We start from the raw sequence: 23,065 nt of genomic DNA on the forward strand, positions 1-23,065 counted from the left end.
TATTACATTATATCTATATATTATATAAAAATAAACCGAGCCTATGCACTCGGTTTATTGAATTGGTAGGCAGCCAGCCACGTTTCTGTTACCTCATTTCTCAAGATGAACGATAGGTAGCAAACTGATCTTAGGCTATATCCATGTTATTAATACTATACAGTTATGAATTGAAATTTCATCGCACACTGCGAGCTTGACACGAGAAATTGATGCACGTAAACTCTGGATGATGGGTTGCTGAAGTTCAGAGTTCCTTTGCTTAGCCTTCTCGCCAAATCTTAAGGGTTACTTATGATTCAGAACGAAAGGAGACGGACAAATCATCATTGGCCAATGGAACAATCATCATATTGGAGATTAACTTAAGCTAAAAACGTATATTAGCTTGTCAAACGTAATACTATTAATTATTAAGTCTTAATGTTTCTTTGTTTAACTATAGCTCCTGTGTCAAAATAGGTTGCTCACCAAGGATCTATATTCATATTCCCTTATAACATAATCAGCCCTGACGCTGCGCTTTCTTGCACAGCAAAGTCCTCGGACAAATGCGTCCTGCATATAGCGTACGTAGAAAGCGTACCTTTGTCGCTTGCCGGCTCGACTGACTTTAATCATTCCACTTCGTAGCTATTTAAAGAAAACTGAAACATAAATCATTGGATTGCGAATGCGGTTCCCTCCGAGGCGGTGCCTGCTTACAGCTATAGTGAATTATTCATAGGGGAAAACAGAGCGTAGTCCGATCCGCTCAATGTGGATTGCCTATTCTAGTTCTACCTGTCACTAATACCCTACAAAGGGGCAATGCTTGCTTTTTAATACAGGTAAAACGTAAATTCTCCAAGCATATTATTTCATATTTATTTAATACCATAATCATTTTTATTTGACCATGCGCGATACCCAGTCCAGTGCGTCAGACAGATACGTTACCAAGTTAGTTACGTTTCCAAAAACATATTCCAACTTACGATGTTCCCGCCTCTAATCGATGCAGTGCACAACGAATGGTTTCAGTCACAAACCACGGGGCGCTGTATTTATTTAGTGTCAAACGATGTCGTAAAAAAGATGCTGTTTTGACTTTATGCCCAGATTAAGTTTATATTAACCATTCTATTTCTGGAACTAGGCATATAATAGGTTCCGAAGGCGCACCTTGATGTGAACGATCTACTTCAATCCGTATCAGCGAGTAAAAGCTTGCCGAAAACCGAATGATTAAAATGCACAAATATAGCAACGGAAGTTTTTCCGCAAATAAGATTCTTAGATATTGAATTCAGAGTTTCGAACTCGGTTAGCACTCTTTAAAGCACCACAGCGTTGCAGGTAAAATAGCAGACTGTTTTTCTAATGATATGATAACTACATATTAAAATAGAGAAATCACGATTCAGCTTGGATGGAAATCTCGATTACGTGCCAGCGTTCGCAGTTTAGAGGTTGAAAACTTCATAACAGCGTGAGGATATTGCTTTTGTAAATCAGTGAGCCGCTTAAATGGTCCACACAAATCAAATTCCGATTCACAGGACTCTGGGTTCCACCCAGGTTTTTTAAGGCTTATTTCCCAGTCACGAAAATGCTACCTGTTTAAACATTCCGATTTTAAACGCAGTGCCGTTTGTTTACTTAACTAGTTTTTCCAGAATCCTCTTAATATGGGCGCTAACAGAGGGATATCAATAGGGGCCTTCCAGACTTGCGTGTGGCCCATTGGGTGGCCTATATATCCCCAATGTCATTAAATCATTATGCCACCTAATCAGTACTAACTTTCGTTTAATCCCGCGCCATTGCGGACGAAAGCGACGGATGATCGTATCTCTATAAGCACGGAGCTTAAAGAAAATATTTAGCTAAACTAGCAAATCAACTCTGTTAAATGAAAATTCGGAACCATTAAGTAGCCGACTTAAAGTTTTGATATCGCTTATTATCGTTTGACGTATTACTGAGCCGATATTGCGCGTTTCAGCAGATGGTCCGGTATATTATGACCCCACGAAGCGGCAGATTCTGTAGGGACGCGAACAAAAATCTCAATCTTTTCTCTATATAAAAAGCACTTCTAAGGGCGAGACAGGGCATCTCTCCTGCGTACCTGGTTCTGCACGCACTTCAGTTAGTCACTTAGGAAAAATCAGAAACTGTCGCATGAATATTTGCCTATGACACAATTGCATTAAAATTCCATGCATTTCAGATTATATGTGGGAAAAGAATATATATATATATTCCCTTAATATCACTAGAATGAGGGGCTTTTCAGTGTTCACTTTTCGAATATCACCAATAGTGCAGCGGGCTCATAATCTTCTTGGAACTCTAGCTTTCGAAATTATTCTATAGCAAGCGCTAACACAAAACGTTTGCACTAGAGAAAATCTAGCTACATATTTCATATAATAAAGTCATAATTTGAACTATTTTATGTCATTAATATGATAAAGTTAACTAAATAGAAAAAAAAAATGCACTTCGACGATGTTTGGTCGAATGTTAAACTGCATCGCAACTGTGCCTCTGTACCCACGTGTAGAAACACAACTCATTTATCAGATAGCGTCTTTGAAATAGTAATAAGGAATCATAGATCTATATCCACTGCGAGAATGAAATGCTAGATTTTACTGTGAGTTAGCACAACTAGAACCTAGTACTTGACGTCTGCGATGTCATAGCCACTAGGCTGGACTAAAGATTCAGCCAGAAGCTATCGAAATCATTTCGGCATGCACAAGCGGCGACACTTTCGATCCTATTAACACGCTCCGCTCAGCCCAGCCATGTAGAAATTGGCTTTATCGACCAGGTCGATTTTGCCAATAGCTAAAAAATATATAGTCCAATAGCCGCCGTCTAACTGTTTATTTCCCATGAAGCGTTTTCGTGGTACGTGAAGCTTTCCTGTACGTACTCGTTCACGGAAATCTGATTTTGGCAAAAGCAAGACGCACGCGAGAAGCAAACGCGTTGCATTAAACGTTTAGGAGTTGTTGGGGGAGGAGCGCCGATAGAAGCAGAAGCAAAACAAGAGAAACTAAGGACTAAAACTTACTTAGCAGATCGAAGAAACTGAGCCGCGGCAAGTATAGACTTGCAAACGGAAAATGTTGCCCGAGCACAGAGAGGCACATCGCTCGCGCTGGCCGCGGGTTGTTGGGCACGAACGGGAGCGTTTCAGTAGTAATGCTAGCCTAAACATGCACGCTGGGCCGTCATCGATGACGCTAGCGTGTCGGTAACGCTTGTTGCTGGTAACGGGTAGTAATTGGCAGTCGGGGTAGGTTTGTTGACGCTGCTGGAACCATTTATTTAGGACGTCGCGACTTATGCAAAGCACGTTTTTGCGGCTGCGATCACAGGCGACCGTCGCTGTCCGTCAATATTGTTTCAGTCTTGATGGTATTACCATTTCGTTGCCTATAGCTTCTGCCTTTACGTTTGACCTTATTGCGATGTTGCTCAATCTTGCTGCATTTGCTGACAGTCACCTAACTGGCGTTGACCGCTATCGCGGTGGAAGCTTCATGTTGACGGGAGATAAAGGGGACTGTCGTTGCGTATCTATGAAGAAGCGGTAAAGGGAGCGACAGAATACTGCCGCTTATTTGCGGAATCCCGCTAGATGCGGTTCGTTTAATTGCGTTTGAACAAGACTGTGCAACGCGGACTGTAGCCACTTATAGAGAAAAAACATTGAATTACGGGTGGATAATTCAGCAGAAGCGGTCAACCCCGGCTGTAGTAATCGGTTGGCAGCTGCAAAACGGGGGCTAGCTATTCGTAGACAACAACTGTGCCTACTATACAAAGGACGAACGAGGTTTGTAGGGAGTTGACATATATGGTGCAGGTAAGGCAGGACACCGTTCGATTAACTACTGAACACAGATTATGTTTACAATGAATTTTGTCTAGTACGCGATGCAGTTTGTGAAGAAAAATTCACCGAACGCTGTCCACACTCTTTGAGCTACGGGCATCCGTTAGCCAGCCCTGGTCGAAACGTCCCGACCGTACAAGTTAATCAAGAACTCAAATGGCAACGTATTATCAGAGGCGTATCTTTGTGCAGCGTTTATATGTATATAACATTCGCAGCGTCTCTGATCGTACGTACAATTAACGCAGTTGCACTGGTGGATTAATCTAATTTCAGAACTACAGTCTTCGAATACATAACATTGCTGAATCGTTTTCAAGACTGCTGATTTTCTCGCTTTACGCACATAAGTAAGTACATAGTGGTCATCGATCGATTTGTTCTTGTTAGTATTATATTATATTAGTATTATAAGATTACAGGGCGCAATGTTATAAGAGAGGTCGTTTAGTCGGCATATCTATTATAATTATAAATGTCTTATTCGGAAACTGTTTGTGACTGTCGCTGAGTGAACGCTGCATTTGGGGGCGAACAGATGCCTATAACGGTGAGGATTGGCTCTCGATTTTTTATCTATGTGTGTATACGTATAACTATATATCTTCATTCGGCCTTATTTCGAGGTGATTCTCTGCTATAAGGAGAATTTCAAAAAGATAAGGAGAAGTTATATTGGCCTCTCAACGCCCAATTTGACGCTGTTTAAAACAACGTGGAAGTAAGCTCGTGAGAAGTCTGCAATTGCTCTGTTGACTGGAATAACCTTTCCTCAGGTTATTACCTTTCCTCAGGTGATGAAGTAATTCGATAAAATACGCTAAAACGTTAGGCGACGTACCTTACTGCAATATAGTAATCTCTACGAGGGCTTTGATAAAAAGAGAAACATAGATATAGTTAGAAAAAGGCCTGCCTTGGTGTTCGTGATGTATTACCCTAACACCGTAGATGAATGAGCCCTTCTTCTATCAAATAACAAATAGATACATGAAACTTTAAACTCACAAAAGTAATTATCACGAATGAAAGGTACCGCGGGAGCGATTGCAGTTCAAAGCCAATGGTTAGGTAAAGATTGTGGACATAGATTTATCAGCAGGCCAGCCTATAAGCTAGTCATTAAAAAAAACTAGCAGTGCACACTCGTTTGCTTTCCGTTCAAAATCACCCTAGCTATGACAGAACACACAAATAGAGTTTAAGTCGAACATACAAACCAAGACGCGACGCTTCAAATCATCGATGGCATAGGTAAAGACGAGCAAAATGTACAACGGCCGTTATTTACTTGAAACGACTCCGTGTTATCGTATTGTCGACATTTGCCTAGGAGGCTTTTATTAGTGCTTCTTATTTAGTGCTTTGCAAGATAATCGTTGAGCGTACAGGTGAGCTCAAATGTTGTAGTGTCGACCGGTTATGTTTAGCACGGGCTTGGCCAAACGTACTCGGATGAGGTAAAAAAGCATCGTCTGAGCCTTTACGACCAGTCGTCGGAACTAGCTAAGCACCATTATGAGTCATAATGAAAACGTCCTCGGAACTTCCCAGACCTTCACGTAAAACATCGACGAAACAGCTCGTCTCGACCTTTAGAGAAGTTTATTAATTTATAGAGAACGTCTATTAATTAAGTGTGTGTATATGCACATCGAAAATATGATATAGTGCTCCAGACCTCTCAGTAACATTAGTTAATTACCCAGTAATTCATTAACTGCAATTAACGTTCGAGTCGAACCAGGGGCATCCACTTGGCATCGAAATCAATCGAACTATTTCTCGTCAACACAATTCGCCCTTCATGTAGCTATTTGCCATGCATAGAAGGATACTTGGTATCATCATCGTATTGCTCAGACTCACTTCTCCTAACAAACAGATCCCCAAAAAACGTCGCGTCTATCTGCAGTACCCAAATATTTTTTTTCAGTATGGTAAAGTGCATTGTGCAAAGGCACTGTGACCGGAAGAACTGATCGTTTGCTACTTGAGCCTTTTCTAAGCTGTAGATGGGAACAATTGCGTACAATAGTGATTTTTCATTCCGCACATTGAGAGTCAGCATCGGCGTTTCTGCCCTGTTTGATTGGCCATAGTGCTGCACGTTTCATCTATTATATAACGGTGAATGTCTTAATCAAGATGATTTTCGACAAGTAACAGCATATAAATAATAAATAAGTATATTCGTATCTGAATAATACTTGTACCAGTCATAGCAAAACGGTCAATTTCCTGGTTCTGTCTAAGCAGTACTAACCGTCATAAACGTGTTACCATCGTCAATGTTCATTTCTAACCAGCATTCGCCCGCTCAAGGTAGCGGTAGTCACCGTTTTACCCGAGGGCATCTCCCCATCTGTTCTTTCTCTGCTTCTTACTTTTGTCTTGAAATATTCATCTCCATACACCCCCCTCCCCGCTTCTCTTTCGCCTTTTTCCTTTCCACTCTCGTCCGCATCTGCACCTGTTGTCATTGACAGTTATTTAGTTATAGCATCACACAGCTTCCAACAGAACTTGAAAATACAACTTACGTTGGAGAAATGAAGCGACACAACGACAGACTTTGGGCCTGGCTTTTCTCCGCAAGTATGTAGAACTTCAGGCAAAATAACAAATATTAAAAGTGCGTGGCACTAAAGAGTTATCAATTAATTATGACCCAGAAAACTTATAAGGGATAGCAGTAAAACTGAGTCACAGACATGCTCCATCGCCTGCGTTCATCGATAATGAAATTATGATAGACACCAGATGTTAATATGTATTGTGCTGCCTATTTCGCATCGTCAATTTCAATTTTAGAATATTTACACGGATAATTGCTTTAAGTTCAATTATTTTGACTTCCTCACCCTGATAAGGCAGTGGCAGTAACGTATTCGTTAATTAATCCTCAGAACACACAAGGTGGGTTACGTCTGAAAGCAAACGTAAATATACGTTGTTTTGTGCTGGAAGAGGCCAGCCGTTTGAAGCAATGCGTAACTGTCGTATTGGACGCAAGAGCTCGAAACATTTGTTTTACCTTGTTGTAGCCTCAGGTCACTTCGTGCTGATGAAGGCCGGCCGTCTGCTGCACTGCGGTCCTACCGCAATTTTGGACTTAAAGGCGTATATGTTATATTTTTTTTAGCAAACTTTATTTGGGCCTGTCTCTGCATAAGTGGCCACCAATAGTCCGTTATTTCTGACTTGATAAGGGTCCCCCAAAGATAAAATTTCCCTATATGCATGGTAGGTTCTTTTAAAAACAATTGTCAGGACAGGTAATGAACCAACATCTTTTTCTAGAAATCCAAAAAAAAAAGAATCCGAACAGCTTTCATTGTGCGTCAAAGAACTATTTCGATCGATAATACAATGTACCCTATCTTCTACTTTGCGGTTCCTAATTACTATGTTTGTCAGTGCGTGCAGCAGACTTTCTAAATAAGGTTCATTAGAATGTATCTTCACTGGAAGGTTAGAGGGACAGGAGATGACCACAACTACTATCCTTTTGAATTGCATTCTGTGGTGGCACTTTTTGCTTTTTGGTTAGGCAGTCAGCTGAACTGGCCTCTGCGACTTATCGTCGGTCCGGCAACTTTGGAACAGGCAGGCTGCCGCCTCCACCTGCGCGCTGGTACCCTCGCCTGGACTCGCAGTCAATAGACTGCTACATATACGTGCAGGGCCACTTCTCGTTAATACGGTGGCTACAGAGCTGAATATGTCTGACCCGTTTGGGTACGAAAGAGCGCATGGCGTTCTTCTTTGTTAGAGAGAAAAAAACAGCAGGTAGGGATAGGAGAGTGGGTGACACGCTGGTCAAGCAAGTGAGAGATTCGCGAGAGTAGGCAAGAGATAAATGCAAACACTTCCAGGTCTGCTGCTGAAGATAAGCCACATAAACTGGTCACTGCTACTGGGTTGCTTCCCAGTGTTTTCAGATAATGTATCACGAGTCCACGTGCATACCTGTCCAATGGATGAAAGCCAGCATTGCCCTGACACCGTCAAAGATCTGAAACCAGGCGGAAGGCTCGGACTTGTAACGGGTCATGGTATACTAGGTCGATTGGATGGACACTGTCATATCCAGTTAGTGTTCGTAAAAGCATTTCTGGAAGTTGCAGTTAAGCAATGAGGTGTAAACAGTTTCGGATGGGAATGGGGCAGAGAGGCGCATGACTGCTCTTTTTTTAGGGACAGGAGGGCAAATACTCCTGTGTTAAGTCATTAAAATCAACATGAACGTGATGCCATAATGTAACGAACGCGTATCAGTCTATGACATAATGCGATGAAATATTATGCACTAATTGGGCCACTTATCTTTGCTGAGTTGGATTTGTATTACTTAAGGCTACATAGGAACGCCATGAAATTATAGTTAAATTACTCCTCTTTTACAGCTAGCGGATACTGAAAGAAAAGTCGTTGATCTTCAGCCTTGTTCGCGCAGTTAGGAAACCTTTGAGCTGGCATACAAGTAGACGCATTGTGCAGCCGACCTAAAGCTTTAACAATGTGCTGTAACGCTGGCTGGAACTGAGATGCCCTTAGCCTCCAAACTCTAGAAGAAAAAAAGAGTGCTTTAGCTCTGGAAGAAAGAGTAACAAGCATACATAATTAGACCGCTAGAGGCGCTAAGCTATACCGCAACGCTACCGCAAGCTAAGTCGTCTTTTCTAAATTCAATTTACGGAAGAATATGCGATATATACTGAAAGCTATGTGAACAATTAATCTACTATCTGGGGGTCGTGCTCAATTTTGTCGTAATATTGTAACGTGTGACGTGGCTCCAGTCGAAGCGCTTTTTCGACCGTTTTTATCTGACGGCTTCATTCCTTACTCGACGGATCCTACCCTTCACCTTCGTTTCACGTTAATAAAACAACACGTCATAGTTTTGACATAATAGTATGTCTGTGAAGCCGTGCAGCACCCGTGACAGTTCGATCCAGCCAGCTGCTTTACTTAAATGCTTCATGTCCAGGCTCATGACTGATACCCGTAAACCTTAAACGCCTTATTGCCATTAATTCTATTCACTATATACATTTCCTAGCCTACTTTTGTCCTATGTACTACGTAGCTCCATGGGCAACTCAACGCGTGTTAATTCAAGGAAGCTTCGTCTAACATATCAGTCTTTTCCTTGCAAAACCCAAACTAACCAACATGACTATCGTACAGATAGCGATTATCTTTATTTTGCGAGCAGCAGCAGTGGGTATCTCGCTAGTCCACATAACTGTAAATACGAAGATAAATACGCTTTGGCCGAAAGGTTCGTCTTTCATGAGCAAGTTTGGAACTATCACTTAGAGAGAATGCCTGGCAAAATTGGCCGAAGCGAAACTGGCGTAAGGCAATTATTTTTCAGCTAGACTGAGGGATGTTGACTGCTGTCGCCATTACCATCAACGGTAGAGAGGGTGCTTGCGTGAAGCTTGGCGCTATTCTGACGGGGCCATCGTAGGAAGTGATGCGTGGATCGGGAAAGTCATGACGCCCAGCTGCAGCAGAGATGAAAAGAAAGAAAAGGGAATAGAGCAGATGAAAAGCTTGCTCAGGCGGACAAAGTCAGTAACGAGCCATCGCCTATTGTATCGCAACTGCTGACTTAGTTGCATTTGTGCAGGTGCTTCTCGAAGCACTGTGATGAGGTACTGGCGAGTCCAGTTCTGCGTGCGTCGCTTGTTCTCAATGAGTGTTTCTAATCGCTATGGAGAACTTCCAGGTGTCGGACATTTCGGTGCGCAAATAGAAACCTGCACAATAACAACAGCAGAAGGGGGATGACGTTGGGTTTGCGATGTTGAGGATGAGCTCAGACAGCAAATAGCTGTGTTTCCTTTTTGTCTAAGTGTTTAGTACTTCTGCATTTCCTGCTAGGCTCGACAGAACCCGACTACCCTAAATCGTTTTTGTTACTGCGGTCGTGTTATTGCCCCGATGCTCGCCGATTACGTCTTTCACAGACCCGTTTTTCGCCATTATCGCGGGCTATCTGCCACCGTTGCCTTCATTTCATCGTTCTATTGCTCTCAGTTTGTTCCTTGCGCTCAAAGAAGAGTATCATTCACTAAACACGGCAGACGACGAAGAGTGGCCAGAAGGGGATGGGAGCGGTTTTTGAGGAAAGCAGGGTCCGCATAATGCGTTACGACGACTGTAGTGGTGCTGGCCGCTGGAGTTCACGAATGCAGTGGATGCATCGCGTTAAAAGCATGAGGTGAAAGTAAGAAAAGCTCATTGAAACGAGAACCCCGTTCACTGTTCGGGCCCTCTGCCTGAGAAAAAAGACGCCGTACAGCTGTTGTTGCTGCATGCGGAACCTGCATGCGGCTGGTAGCTGTCCATATGAAATTTTTCTCGCTTCAGAGCATACATCTAACAGTCTTATTAATAGTTAGTAACGCCAGCGATCAGATGTAAAGGGGAAGAGTGAGAGGTACGCAACAAAATAATAATAATCAAAATAAAGAAAAGAGCACTGTAAACTGTATGATAGACAAATTGGGTTTTTATCAGTTTTATCAATTGGGTTTTACAGCGCATTATCAAGATTTTTGGTATCTGTCTATAAATCATGGTATAAACCGATTCGGTGATCTGAACGACCGGACCTTTGATTGAAAGTACTAACAGCGACACGTACTATACTACTTACGTGAACAGAAAAGTTATTGCGCTATAAGTACACACAGTTAAATATACGTAATGGCTTTTACCCTATATAATTGTGGCAAGCAGCGTGCTATCATTACCACATGTGGGTGCTGAAAATGACAATGCTAGTCGATAATCTTCTCTTCTGAATAGACAAAATTGAGATGGTTGGATTTATCAGAGAAAGAAATCCCTGTCTCCGATGTAAAAGCCAATCAGTCATGTAAGATGGTTGCAGCACACAAGGTAAAACCAAATACCTGTTTCTACGATTTTATCTAAATTACCGCATGCATATACTATATATCTATGATTTGATCTCTTGAGCGCACCGTTTTTTTTCGTTGTACGCCTAAATCTATTGTAATAGTGGCGCCTCAATTCAGCTCTTCCGCTACGAGATAAAATTACACATCATTGTAATTTTTACTATCTTCACGTTAAAAACGGCGACTTGTTAAATCTACCTGGATTGATTTGAAGAAGATTTTCGCCTTATGATTTTCTGAGGTCTCCAGTCGTGCTGCAATACATGCGACGATAAAAAGCTGCCGATATTTTGACCCGTTATATGACACGGATTGGCACACAGACGTTTAATTATTTTTCCTTGGCAGGGTTTCTAGTGCGGCCATCGTGGATTTACCGCGATCGTGCACGAAGCTTTCCAGGGTAAAAAGGTATCCGTTACACTTTTAGTCCTGTGGTTTTCACAATCGCTCATTAAATTTTTCCACCCATATCATATCGATTCATCATTATCAAGCCAAAATTATTGCGTTCCTTGACGTCAAGTTATAAACTCTAATCGTGACTTCCATCAACCATTCGTTGAATGCTACAAGCATTGAAGTGCTAAGCTCCAACTGTCCTGCCTTCATTGTGCTATATTACACACGTATGGACGAGGTCGCTGTAGATATCCCTCTGTATTTTAGATGTACCTACGGCGGATCTCGGAGTTACTGTTGCATACGGCAAATAGTCCAGCGTATGCTTTCAGTATCAATGATATTCATGTAAGTACTCGAAATACATATGATCTGTGTTTTGGATTTAATTAGCGTTTTCGGGTATAAAAGATCACATACCACGAGTACAAAATACTTCTTTTCGGCCTTTCCGACTTCGGACGCGTTTTTTTCATTACATAGTAAGCAACCTAGAGTTAAGAAGAAGGTGTCCGAAATATTTGAACGCCCTGGTAGAAACGAAGACCGAATATTTGTGCGTGTTTTGTTTTTTTTTATTACGTTACGCTAAGCTAGCCAATTTACCTTGCGATACACGGGCTAAATGTCAAATGTCTTCCCAGATAATCGTTTGCATAGCTTGATCTTGTTGATGTCACTTCAAATTACGGCTCTGCGTAATTCAGTACCGGTGCTCCATGGATGCGGCTTTTCAGGTTTTCCGCTTTAATTTATAGGCTTTGTACTCCACATAGCTTTGTAGGAATGTATCAAGAAGCGTCAACTTACAAGATCGGAGCGGTGCTTCGATATCAGCATTGCAAATCGAGGTTTTCCATGTCCATAGCTGGTATTAAAACACGGTTTCAAGAAGACTGATTAAATCGCACGTGCTGCGACGAGTTGCTCCATCTCACTGAAAGCAAAGATCATTTGTATCCAAGCTGCTCATTTTGGTCTACAAAAAGGTTTATAATATGCCACTAGAAAGCCTGCCATTTATTTGTTTGCAAACCCGTCTAGCGTACCACATATTACATTGAGCAATGCGTGTATGTTTTAGATTTCGGGAAGGGTGTCGACGAAATATCGTATAGCAAATGTCAAATACCTTAGTCTTTCTCTGTAAAGATATGTTCTAAATGGATTTTATTATTTTTTTTTATAGATTTATAATGGATATTATAAACAAGGTCTTCAGTGCGATTGTTAAGTGCCAGACTCTCTTGTACTGGCCTTCGTATAACAGAAAGTCATTCTTATTCTCTAAATTTAGACCAAAAAACGTCTTACTATGCTGGCTGGTGCCTCGATACGAAGTGCCAGAGCTAAACAATTTACAAGCGATAATATTGTTCGTCAGGACAAGCGCCTAATGAAAGAGTCACGAAAGGTAAAACGTTTAATGAAGAACACGGACACTGCTGACTCATGCAAGGAAGGAATCAGCTAATCGCTCACATCCCGCTGAAGGGAACGGGAATAATATGATGTTGTTGTTTGTAAGACTTTACCTAAAAATAGAGCGAAGGTAGCAGTGTTCGCCGAAAATGAACTGAAGTGCCGTAATTTCCGCTCTCTGAGCGGACCAAGGGAGGAGGACCAAGAGAGCCACGTTATCGAAATTGCGAAGTATTCTGTCAGATGTAAACTTCAAAACCAGAAAGGTAAAAGAGCAAGCAGGAGAAGTTCTCCCAGCTCTGTACCAACGGCAACTGGCCAATAATACCCAATTGGTTGAAATGACCAAAGTGGCTTTTGTAAACGAATCTATTCTACTTCACAGGAGACAAAAAAAATGACGCGAAAGAGCGGTGCTGTACGATCTACAACACCGACTTTTTTGCCAGACCCAGTTCGTGCACTGATGTCCTTAAGTGAAGATAACAACATTGCAACAATATTGAAAATTGTGCTTCCCCTACGGTTTTTTATTTGAATACACCTGCGAATATTTTAGACATTTGTAAGAGAACCAACGGAAGACCTGGTCAGCACTGTGTTGCGTTGCCCTTAAATTCGATAGCGTCTTTATCTGGCGAGGGTTCATTGGGAGTATTTGCTCTTATATTGTTTAAACCAATAAATAATGAAAATATGTTTTACTGTGAAAAAACAATGCAGGACTAGAATACATAGATAACTAAATGAGTTAGAGATATACCAATAGTAATATTCTAAGCATTTCCCTTTATACGAGGTTCTAAAAACGAACGTACGTTTGCAACGAGAATTCCGAGATTATGCAGTCGAAGAACGATAGAAAGAATAACTTGCATTCGTTTAACTTCAAGAACCGTTCCTAAAAAGTGTCAGCTTGAAGTACTAAATGGGTGACGCGATTTTCGCTGCTGAAACCGCTGGTCACAATTGTAACCTTAATATGGGGTAATAACAAAGCTGCTTTCAAGATCCTCTGTGGCTAACAATTTCTGATTTTTCTTAACAAATCCTGTCTTCTTGACTCCCGCTTCTCTAAAATTTAAAACATCTATTTACTTCAGCCACTAGTTGTTGATTTTCTCGTGTCAACATTACTCGTTCCGTGTTGAAGGATAAGAAGCAAACCTCTGTATTGAAAGGCATATTATATAACAAATGTTAGTTAATCACAGGCATTAATAAAAATCGATTTTTACGGTCTGAATCGAAATTGCCACAGTGATATAAATTAAATTCGTAGAAACGACACGACGATCGATTGTCACCTAAATGCCGCCTCGGTGCATCATCTAAATACAATTGTACTGGACGGCATCCTCTAGAGATATGAGAGTTGCTTAGCGTACATACGTTAAAGGATGCCATTGATAATTGTTACCGATTAGAAAAGGTCTGCGGATCGAAACAGGTGCGTCAGGTCAAACAATATGTTTGACCTGACAATGAAACCCTGGTAAGTTCCTCGCACAGGGTTCCAGAATGTGAAAATACTGCGCAATGCGTAATCGTTTCGAATCGCTCAAGCTGACGACAACTGAAATATTAACGGTTACACAAAAAAATAAGAGGAGTAAAAAGGTGCTACTTTCTAATTTAATAACGCATTCATCTGAATCAGGCAGTAAAGTATGGCGATTAGGACAAATACAACGGTGCTTGCCAGGACCTATAGTAACTGAAATGCGAATTGCTTGGGGAAAAAGTATTGGTTACTTGCATCATTTCATTTTAATATCCAGATTAATACTCATAATTTGAGGTATTTAATATGCATCTAATCTCTGTCAATATATCCGTAAAAACCATATTTCAGTGCCTCGCTAGGAACGTTCGCGCCGCTGATGTTATAATAGATAAAGGTATTGTAGTAAAAGCAATTGAACCCCAGCATACGGGGACATTGGAGAGCGTAGGATGCCAATTACCGATTACTCATGACGTAGATGACAAGATCCCGCCAAGGACGAGACGCGAGTATTAGCAGTCCTGCCAAAATGAGCCGGTCGATAATTGAGTCCTAGATATTCGTATGGCTCTAAAAGCAAGGCGGTCTTCCACGAAATGTCAAGGAACTACAATACATACATTTAATGTGAATACATAACCAAGATACTCTGCAGAAAAAATGGAAAGCAACTCAGGGGGTTCTCATTCTGAAAATGGCAGCCATGCCTCAGACGTAACGTAAGCTGCAATGTAAAGTATCTTATACGTGACTAATTTAGTCAAGTCTTTTTCAAACTTCACATAGTCCTGTAGAACAACAAGGTTCAATGGTGCATATTTAACCTGTTGATCTATCACCGGCTCATGCACCTAACGAGAAGCTCGATCCCATCTGAAAAGATATCGAGAGGAACATGATTACAAAGACGACTGAAAAAGCCAGCCAACCTGTTTGTCTGAAGCACGCGAAGTAACCTTTGCATTTTACCCGACCTATAAACCGGGCGAATAAAAAAAAACATCAGCTTATAAAATTGCTCCCAACAGAAAGCTTTACTTCTGTGAAGTTCTTCTATAAAGCAGCGATCTAGCTAGACGCTCGATCTCGTTCGACGTCTCGATCAGTAGAACTCTTTGGTGGTTTTTCACCACCACACGAATTCAAACATCGCCTTATTACTGTCCTTGAAGAATAGTCTTTTCATAGCCAAATTTTGTACCACGGTTTTCTGGCTTATCGACCCAATGCGTCGAACCCAGGAAACATCACTACTACACAGGTATTATGGCCTGTATCCTTTCCATTAGCAATCTTACATCTGTAATTATGAGAAATTTAATGACGCTTATGCTTATTTCTTCAATTACTAACTATATTGATCCACATGTACCATACCTGAATGGATCAAAAGGTCTTACGGCTCGGGCCTTGAAGACCGAAAGCGGGATCTCCTTTGCTGGTGCTCGGTGGCCTCTCTGTTCTTTGAAATAGCTCTTACATAACAAGAAGATGACAAGCTACATCAATCGCTTCATACCTTTTGTTCCAGGCAGATCCATGACTATATATACATACATACATACATACATTATCCATATGTAAGTAAACGTATACACAATACGAATTTATTTCTGTTTGTTCCTGTTCGACTACCTTCCTTTGAGGATTACGCCTAGAGAAACAGCATATCCACTCCTGCGACAGGCTTTTTTTTTTCGACCTAGCTCTGTTTTGGCCTCGTGTCCTGGTGTTCGCTGAATTGTTGGATCTGGTTATGAAACTGGATTAGACAAAATGGCTCAAATTGTAAATAATTTAGATAATATTACCGTTAATTAGTACCACAGCCACAGTTGTTGCAGTACTTAGTTTGCACGCAGAAGTTTGCGTGCATGCTTCAACTTGGATATACATGCACATGCGCATGCATATACGCAGACAGGATCCATTCTTTTGCATTAAATTATTTTATAACTGCTTACATTTTGATAAATCATTTTTCGTGGCGCTATTTATATATCTAAATTTTATCGAATTGCATATATCGATCAAGGAACAACTTTTCTATGATATACGAGTTTTTCGATAAAAGCTTCATGGGAATATTTGCCTTTTACTTTCATGTTATAGGTGATTCATTATAGACTATCGCTTGAGTTATTAATCTGTCGTTCATTACTAAAACGCGGTTCACCTCGAGCAGATAGTAGATGCCATACGTAGCCAGCAGTTGAGTCTTGGACCGATGTACGATTTCGTCGCTAATTGTCTTTTACCAGACACTGCCAAGCGGAAACGCATCAGTAAAATAGCAAAACTATTCGTACCGTTAACGGAGTGTGTTCCTTAAAATTTATTCAAAGGCGATTGTCTAATAAATTTATTTTAATCTACAAACTCTGCTAACCATTTTCAGTTTGCTGGTGTTGTTTTATATATGATCCGACATGTCGATCGCCTGCACAAAGTTGATTGTACAACAAACCGATGTCAGGGTTGGCATATACCGCTCGAATGATGCTGAACCGCTTTAAAAAGCTACTGGTGCTTATAAACATAACCGTGTTTATGTAGAAAATAAATAAATTTTATAGAAATTAAATTTAAGAACTGCAGTGACAACAAAACAGTGCCTTCTCTCCAATTGCTTCCAGCTGCAACATTCAAAGATTTTTCAGCAATGCGCAGCGTCTAATGACATAGCAGTAAAAAAAAACATCGCACGATAATGATTAAAGATTTAAATTTAACCGTGCTATATGGATTTGTAAGATACAGTTTTATGTCTCCTGTTGTACGGCAGGTATAATTTGTTACATTACAGATCTTCACACTTTCACAAGAAACACTAAGGGTCTGAAAATAGCGTACATGGTGCTACGATTTTTTGTTAATAATAAAAAATGCTGTAGTTGTTTATTAGTTTAAACAAACCGATGAAATGAGAAAATCTGTCGTTTGCAGGCAGGTGGATAACAAAGAGTGAGTCGAAAGGCTTTAATATAATAAGATGAAGACCGTTGAAAACATTTCAGGAACTTAATTAACGGTAATTAGCGCTAAGTCGAGTCGCCGGTTCTGAGCACAATTCCAGTAATACCACACGGACTAGAGTAGGTACAATAATTCACTGCTGGAGCTTAGTACGATGTTAGGACGCGGAAATCGATAACATTTTTTGTAGAGTGTTAGATCAGTGCTCATAAATTAAAGTCATGTTTGGCCTAATTTTTTAGGCCTAATCAGCTCGCACTCGATAACCGGGGATTATAGTGTATATATATAGACGTGAATTAGAACACTCAAGGAAGTGCCTATGTATAAGACGTACGATTATAGAAATTTCTCTATCAGTGAAAATGTTACTATAATACAAATTTTATCAAGTGTTTTCGTGAACTTATCTAGTAGTCTAACGCTTAAAGAAAGTTAGAAAAATTCTATTGTGCATATGTAGATGGCATATAAATTCAGGTTAGCTGAACAAAGAATAATATAAACAGGTGTTTAAATCTACCAAATGAGATGTATAGATATTTTAATGTTTTAATAACCCAAATTGAATTCACTGCATTGTTTTCTGTTTCAGATTTGAAATCCAATTTATGCAATCCTAGCCTGAAATGTAATAGGTTTATTTTTGAGGTTATTATAATGGGAGAATGTTACTGAGGTAGCACCTCACACTTCGTCAACATACGTCGTTGAGAATATAGCACGATTTACGATAACTTGCCAGACGTTTGCCATTCACTCCTGTTATTTCCTTTCTCTCGAATTTAACGACGGATTTCGCCACTAAATCGCGGTCCCACGAAAAGGACATATTCTGTACTCATATGGCACAATCCTTATCAGGGTCAGGAGCTTGATGCATGAAAAAATCTTCTTATTCATTAGCAGTCAACTCGTACAGGCAGGTTTGTATTCTTGGAAGAAGATTGCACCTAGTATTAGGTGCGCCTAGTATTAATAAACTTCTTAGCTATACGAGTCCTTATTTTTCAGTTACTTCACCCATGTCTACTACTACATATACATGAAATGGTTATGTTTGATGTATAATATGTGTGAGATTTGTACGGGAACGCGAAGCTTTTAGGCGCGCAGTGTCTGTGACGTAGGGCTTAAATTCAAGGGCATCAATAAACGCGCCTAATCTTTTAAGGGAAATGTCAAGCTAAACCAGACTCGTAACGAGATTGAGCAGACATTATCAGAAGCACTAATAGGAGAAACGTTGCTTTTCGGACGGATGGCAATTGGTTCTCTAAACTTAGGAGAATGTAAAAGCCAAATATCACTGTAGGTGCCTAAAACAAATCTAACGAACACGACATCAGGCAGCAGTAATTATTTATGTCGCTTTAGAGACATGGCCATTTTTAGTTTTGTTGATATATATATATGTATATAGGGCGCAGTAGTTGCACCCTATTAATGAATAATGAGTTATATAAAATGGAATAAAAAACTAATACTATACATATTCTGCAGCAATGCAATTGCTCTATCTGATCTAAACTCTCTACTATAACGTTTTATAATAATGAATGATGGGATTACTTGCGTAGAAAAGTAAAAAATACCGAACAAGGCTTGAAGTTTTACGAAGTTGCCTACTTTCACGAAGCCAAATGGCATCAATAATACTCTTGAAGCTCATTTCTCATCCATAGAACATAAGAATTTTGATTTTTGTGTGGGACTCTGCTCTTAATTTTGAGACGACAATCTTTATCCTTCGTCTGAGACATCTGACGTGTTCTTTACTTTCATCCCAAAAATCAGCTGATCGAAAGTAAGAAGATCATGAAAGACAAGCCAACCGATATAGCTGAATCAGGGCCCATGTACATAGGAAAAACAAATGAACTATTTGTCTGGGATGGCGCAAACCAATGTATGTTCAGCATTCGGGGTTATAGCCATCAGTCTCTGTGTGTCGTTTGATATTAGGTTCGCAATCGTTGGTTTTTCTATGGTTTTTTTTCCTCAGCGGGCAGCACTGGACAGTATTCGGTATATTCGATATACACTGGGACAGTCTAGGCCTGTATCTCGGCAATGCGGCAAAATGGAGCGAATCACAGAAACGGAAACAAATTTCATAATTTTCCTCTTTTTCATAAAAGCGTTTGAGTTCACTTTGGCTAATATCAGAAACACCTACACACTGTATTAAAATATAAACAAAATAACAATAGATCAGTTAGTTTTTTTTTTTTCGTATCAAACCTCCTAAAAGACGTACATCGCATTTTAGGTTGGGTTTGGCAAATTTTGCCTTTACGCTATATTTGCGAGTATTATATTAGAATATGTATTAGGCCATTTGGCCTGAAAATTCCTATTTTGCCTATGTTTGCTTTTTGTTTAGTCAAGCCTCGGAGTTTATATGGGAATCTTTTGTCAACATAATCGAAAACGCTTTAGAAAATATGTCTAGGTTAAAATATTACCGGAACTTTTTTGCATTCATTTTGCCTATGTTAATTTATTGTTTTCTGTTTGCCGACTTTACCTGATATATTTGGTCAAATTCTCGGAGGCAGTACAAAGATTTTGAACAAGATATTAGGAAATTAAGAAAAAATACTTAAATCTTCTTTACAGAAACACTATGCATTGGGCACATTCGAGCTCATATCGCCGTTCAGTAGTGGAAAAGCTGATTGTAAATACAAATCAAATATAATATTTATTAATTATATTAGACTGAAATTAATTATATTAGAAAGTGTTCAACTCGTCTAGATGAACGCCAAGGTGTTTTCTCTTCAAACGTAACTTTAAACGTTTTGATGCAAGACGCTTTGCTGCCTAGCATTATATGGAACCTCACTTAAGTTTACTTTTGGAATGAATAATTAGAAATTTAAATTTTTAATGAGTAGGCCATTTAGTGCGTGCTAATTAGACTGAAACGTTTAACGAAAATACGTACAACGGGGCCTATATGAAAATCCCACTTGAATGTTATTAGCAAGCTGCAATACACACAGATTTGCAAGCTAGATTGATTGGAAAGCCCACTTTTGCCTGGTACGTTAACTCTTCTCTTATAAGTTTTCATGGAGAAAATTTGGTACATTGAAGCACATCGAATTCGGTCAAATGGAAAGCGTGCTTTGTTCGCCTGCAGCACTACGCAGACGCAGCTTATTGTATCTCCTTGTCGTGACGCCTGTTTGTGGTTACATACGATTTGCGTTTCAATATAGTTACACAAGCAGCTATGCTAGCAGTCGATTGTATCAAGCTATTTAAAAATTTATCATAAAACTAACTTATGTGCTTCCCTCGCAAGGAATCATTTTATTTGTTTTATCTATTTGTTTTGATTATTCGTATAACTAGCACAATTTTATGCCGGAAATGTGTCACATAATTCAAAAGCAGGTTTTTTTGAAAAAACAGAATTTATTCGTTCAGCAGAGAAGTCTCAGGAGGTCGGCTGCTTCTTAGAAACCGGCTCCAGTAATATTAAGGTCACGACTATTATTTTAGTTTGCCTAATTCACCTTTCTAGAACACGTTTTGCTTGACATAATATTTCTGTTTCAACAGATCAGTTTCTAACGACATCTTGTAGGACTAAGAGAGATTTAAACAGTCTGATTAATTTTATTGCTACGCAGGCCATCAAGGCGGCGCTCTCTAAAGACGATGAATATCACCATAAACATGATTATTGATGATTTCTAATATTCAATCTTCTCGATAGATTAAACCCGGACGTTGCGTTGTCGTAGTATTTGTACTTTCATTTAGCTGCAATGTAGTCTGATCATGTATTGCTTAACGTTATGTTTGGCCGGTTGCAGTTTTCTAAAGATCCAAGGCGTATGGCTAGTTTAGAATGTCGCATGTATCGCTCGTCCTTTATTGCGCGTTTTGTCCCAAAATTGTGCGTTTTTGTCCCGCTCGAATCAATGTCCGTACAATCACAGAATTTGTAGATACTTACTGAAGCCCTTATGTACAGTTTCAGGAACGCAGGAAATCAGCTACCACAGGTAACTACGAGCCAACACATGACTTTCAGCCAAGGATAAGTTTAAGATTCAAGTTCTACTCATGGGTGACAGCTGCATATGCGGTCAGACGGAATCAAGCTTTTATTACGGGCCATTTACCTAGTAAGGACACATAATCGCCAATGGATTAGATAAAAATTGAAAAATAGAAGAAAATAAATAGAGAGTGGAGTTGTCATCCGGTTACGCAAAAAATTTTCTGCTTCTGCCCGTGTATATAAATAAAGTGTTGAGTGAATCGCTCATTTCTCCAGTCATCATAAACCAGTCTTATATTCAAAACAGATCCAACTTGAATCGATTTGGATTGGTAAAATTTAAATTGCGCTATCTAGCTTCGCTAGGAGACGCTCATCAGCGATATCGAGCAACCAACTAAAAACTTCTACTTATGGCCTATCGCTTATGCTTTTGTGCGTCCTGCGTAAAAAAACAGAACCCGCTATTAGGCAGGCGAGTGAGTCCCCCGCATGACTCGGGCTATATGTCGAAGATCTTATTACATTCGTTGGTTCCTGCTGGCGACCACTTAGCTTAAAATCTGTTCGCATAGCATAGCGCATTGTGAGAAACGTCTAATGCGGAGCTTTTGCCTGAATGGCCAAGCCTCGTGGTTCGTCTCGCCAAAAAGTCCTAAATAGTTACACAAATAAAGGCAAGGCTACCTTCCTAATCAGCCATAATAAGCAGGCATAAAGGATATCATCTAATTACGGATATATATGCATAGAGAGGCAAATGCTGGCCGTAGAGTCCTGTACATGAATACCAATTGTAACGATAAAGGAATAAGACTATTTTAAATCGACGCTTCTAACCATACTGCTGTTAACAAAAAAGAGCTATTGAAAATTTACGCTCAGTCGCGAGCGATTAGATCGCTATTAAGAATAGGTTCTTCGCGATGATCGCGTAAGAAAGATGGATCATCTTTGCTCAGTGAGGCCGCAGTATATAATAAGCCTTTTTGATTATTGTCGACCTAAGGTACAATGCTTAGACAACCTGTGGGACGACAGCAGAGTAATCCAGCAGGTGAATCACGGGTAAATTTTTTCAAAATTAAGTCTGTTACTTAAAAAACGAAAAGAGTCTGAGCGTATTTAATAGATGTTTTTATCGACAGCATTACAACAGTGTACTGAGATGGATTAATTTAAAGATATTTGCCAAAAACCCTTCATTTTCGGGAGGTTTTCGATATTTTCTTTCGATATATTCTTTTCTGTTACTGGCAACTTCTTGCGTTTACCATTAGTATTCGCATAATGAATATAGCATATCTGATTGCACTAAATTACGCAATGAAACCTTCGAAGATCATGTATAATTACTTATAAGCGGCTTTCATCAAACGTCTAAAACGCAGTTCTTTCGAAGGTATTAGCATATTCTATAGTTAAGCATCGTAAGTTCCGTATTATGTGACTCATTTCGATTTCATCGGACATCGTTTGCTTCACCCTGGACATGCACTGGTGGCAAATAATTATACCTCAGGTAAACCTTTAATGATCTGATAAAATGAGAAAATGACGGTAACAGTAGTAATATGACACATCAGGTCAACTTAATATTAAATACTAATACATAGCCATGCGTTATATAAGCTTCGAGCCACACCGGACTACGCGATAGGATCTCAGATCTAATTCTGACGAGGATTTTTCAGACTTTAAAAATTAGGAATAATGTATAAAAATTTATCTGAAAGAGTAAAAATTCCTATGAACAACGGGCCAAGTAGGTAAATTACAGATGTAGTTGTATAAACACGGCTACTAAAAGCGTTTTCTGTGGACATTTGTACCACTGTGGCATACCATTGAAAGTATCATTTAGCATTTCTAGGGTGCACTATACGATATTT

General features: G+C 39.8%; 1 long non-coding RNA gene across 2 annotated transcripts; it reads left to right on the forward strand.

The window, feature by feature from the left end:
- The first annotated feature begins 3,075 nt into the window (after positions 1 to 3,075).
- Positions 3,076 to 21,441, forward strand: LOC111262840 (uncharacterized). 2 transcript variants are annotated; one of them, XR_002681885.2, is made up of 3 exons: positions 3,076 to 3,868; positions 4,175 to 4,248; positions 21,144 to 21,441. It is a non-coding gene; the product is annotated as an uncharacterized LOC111262840 (long non-coding RNA). The 2 variants fall into 2 exon arrangements; XR_002681886.2 differs by having other exon boundaries at positions 3,076 to 3,838.
- The last annotated feature ends 1,624 nt before the right edge of the window (positions 21,442 to 23,065 follow it).

Source organism: Varroa jacobsoni, unplaced genomic scaffold, assembly GCF_002532875.2.
Source record: "Varroa jacobsoni isolate VJ856 unplaced genomic scaffold, vjacob_1.0 scaffold_706, whole genome shotgun sequence".
Taxonomy (NCBI): domain Eukaryota; kingdom Metazoa; phylum Arthropoda; class Arachnida; order Mesostigmata; family Varroidae; genus Varroa; species Varroa jacobsoni.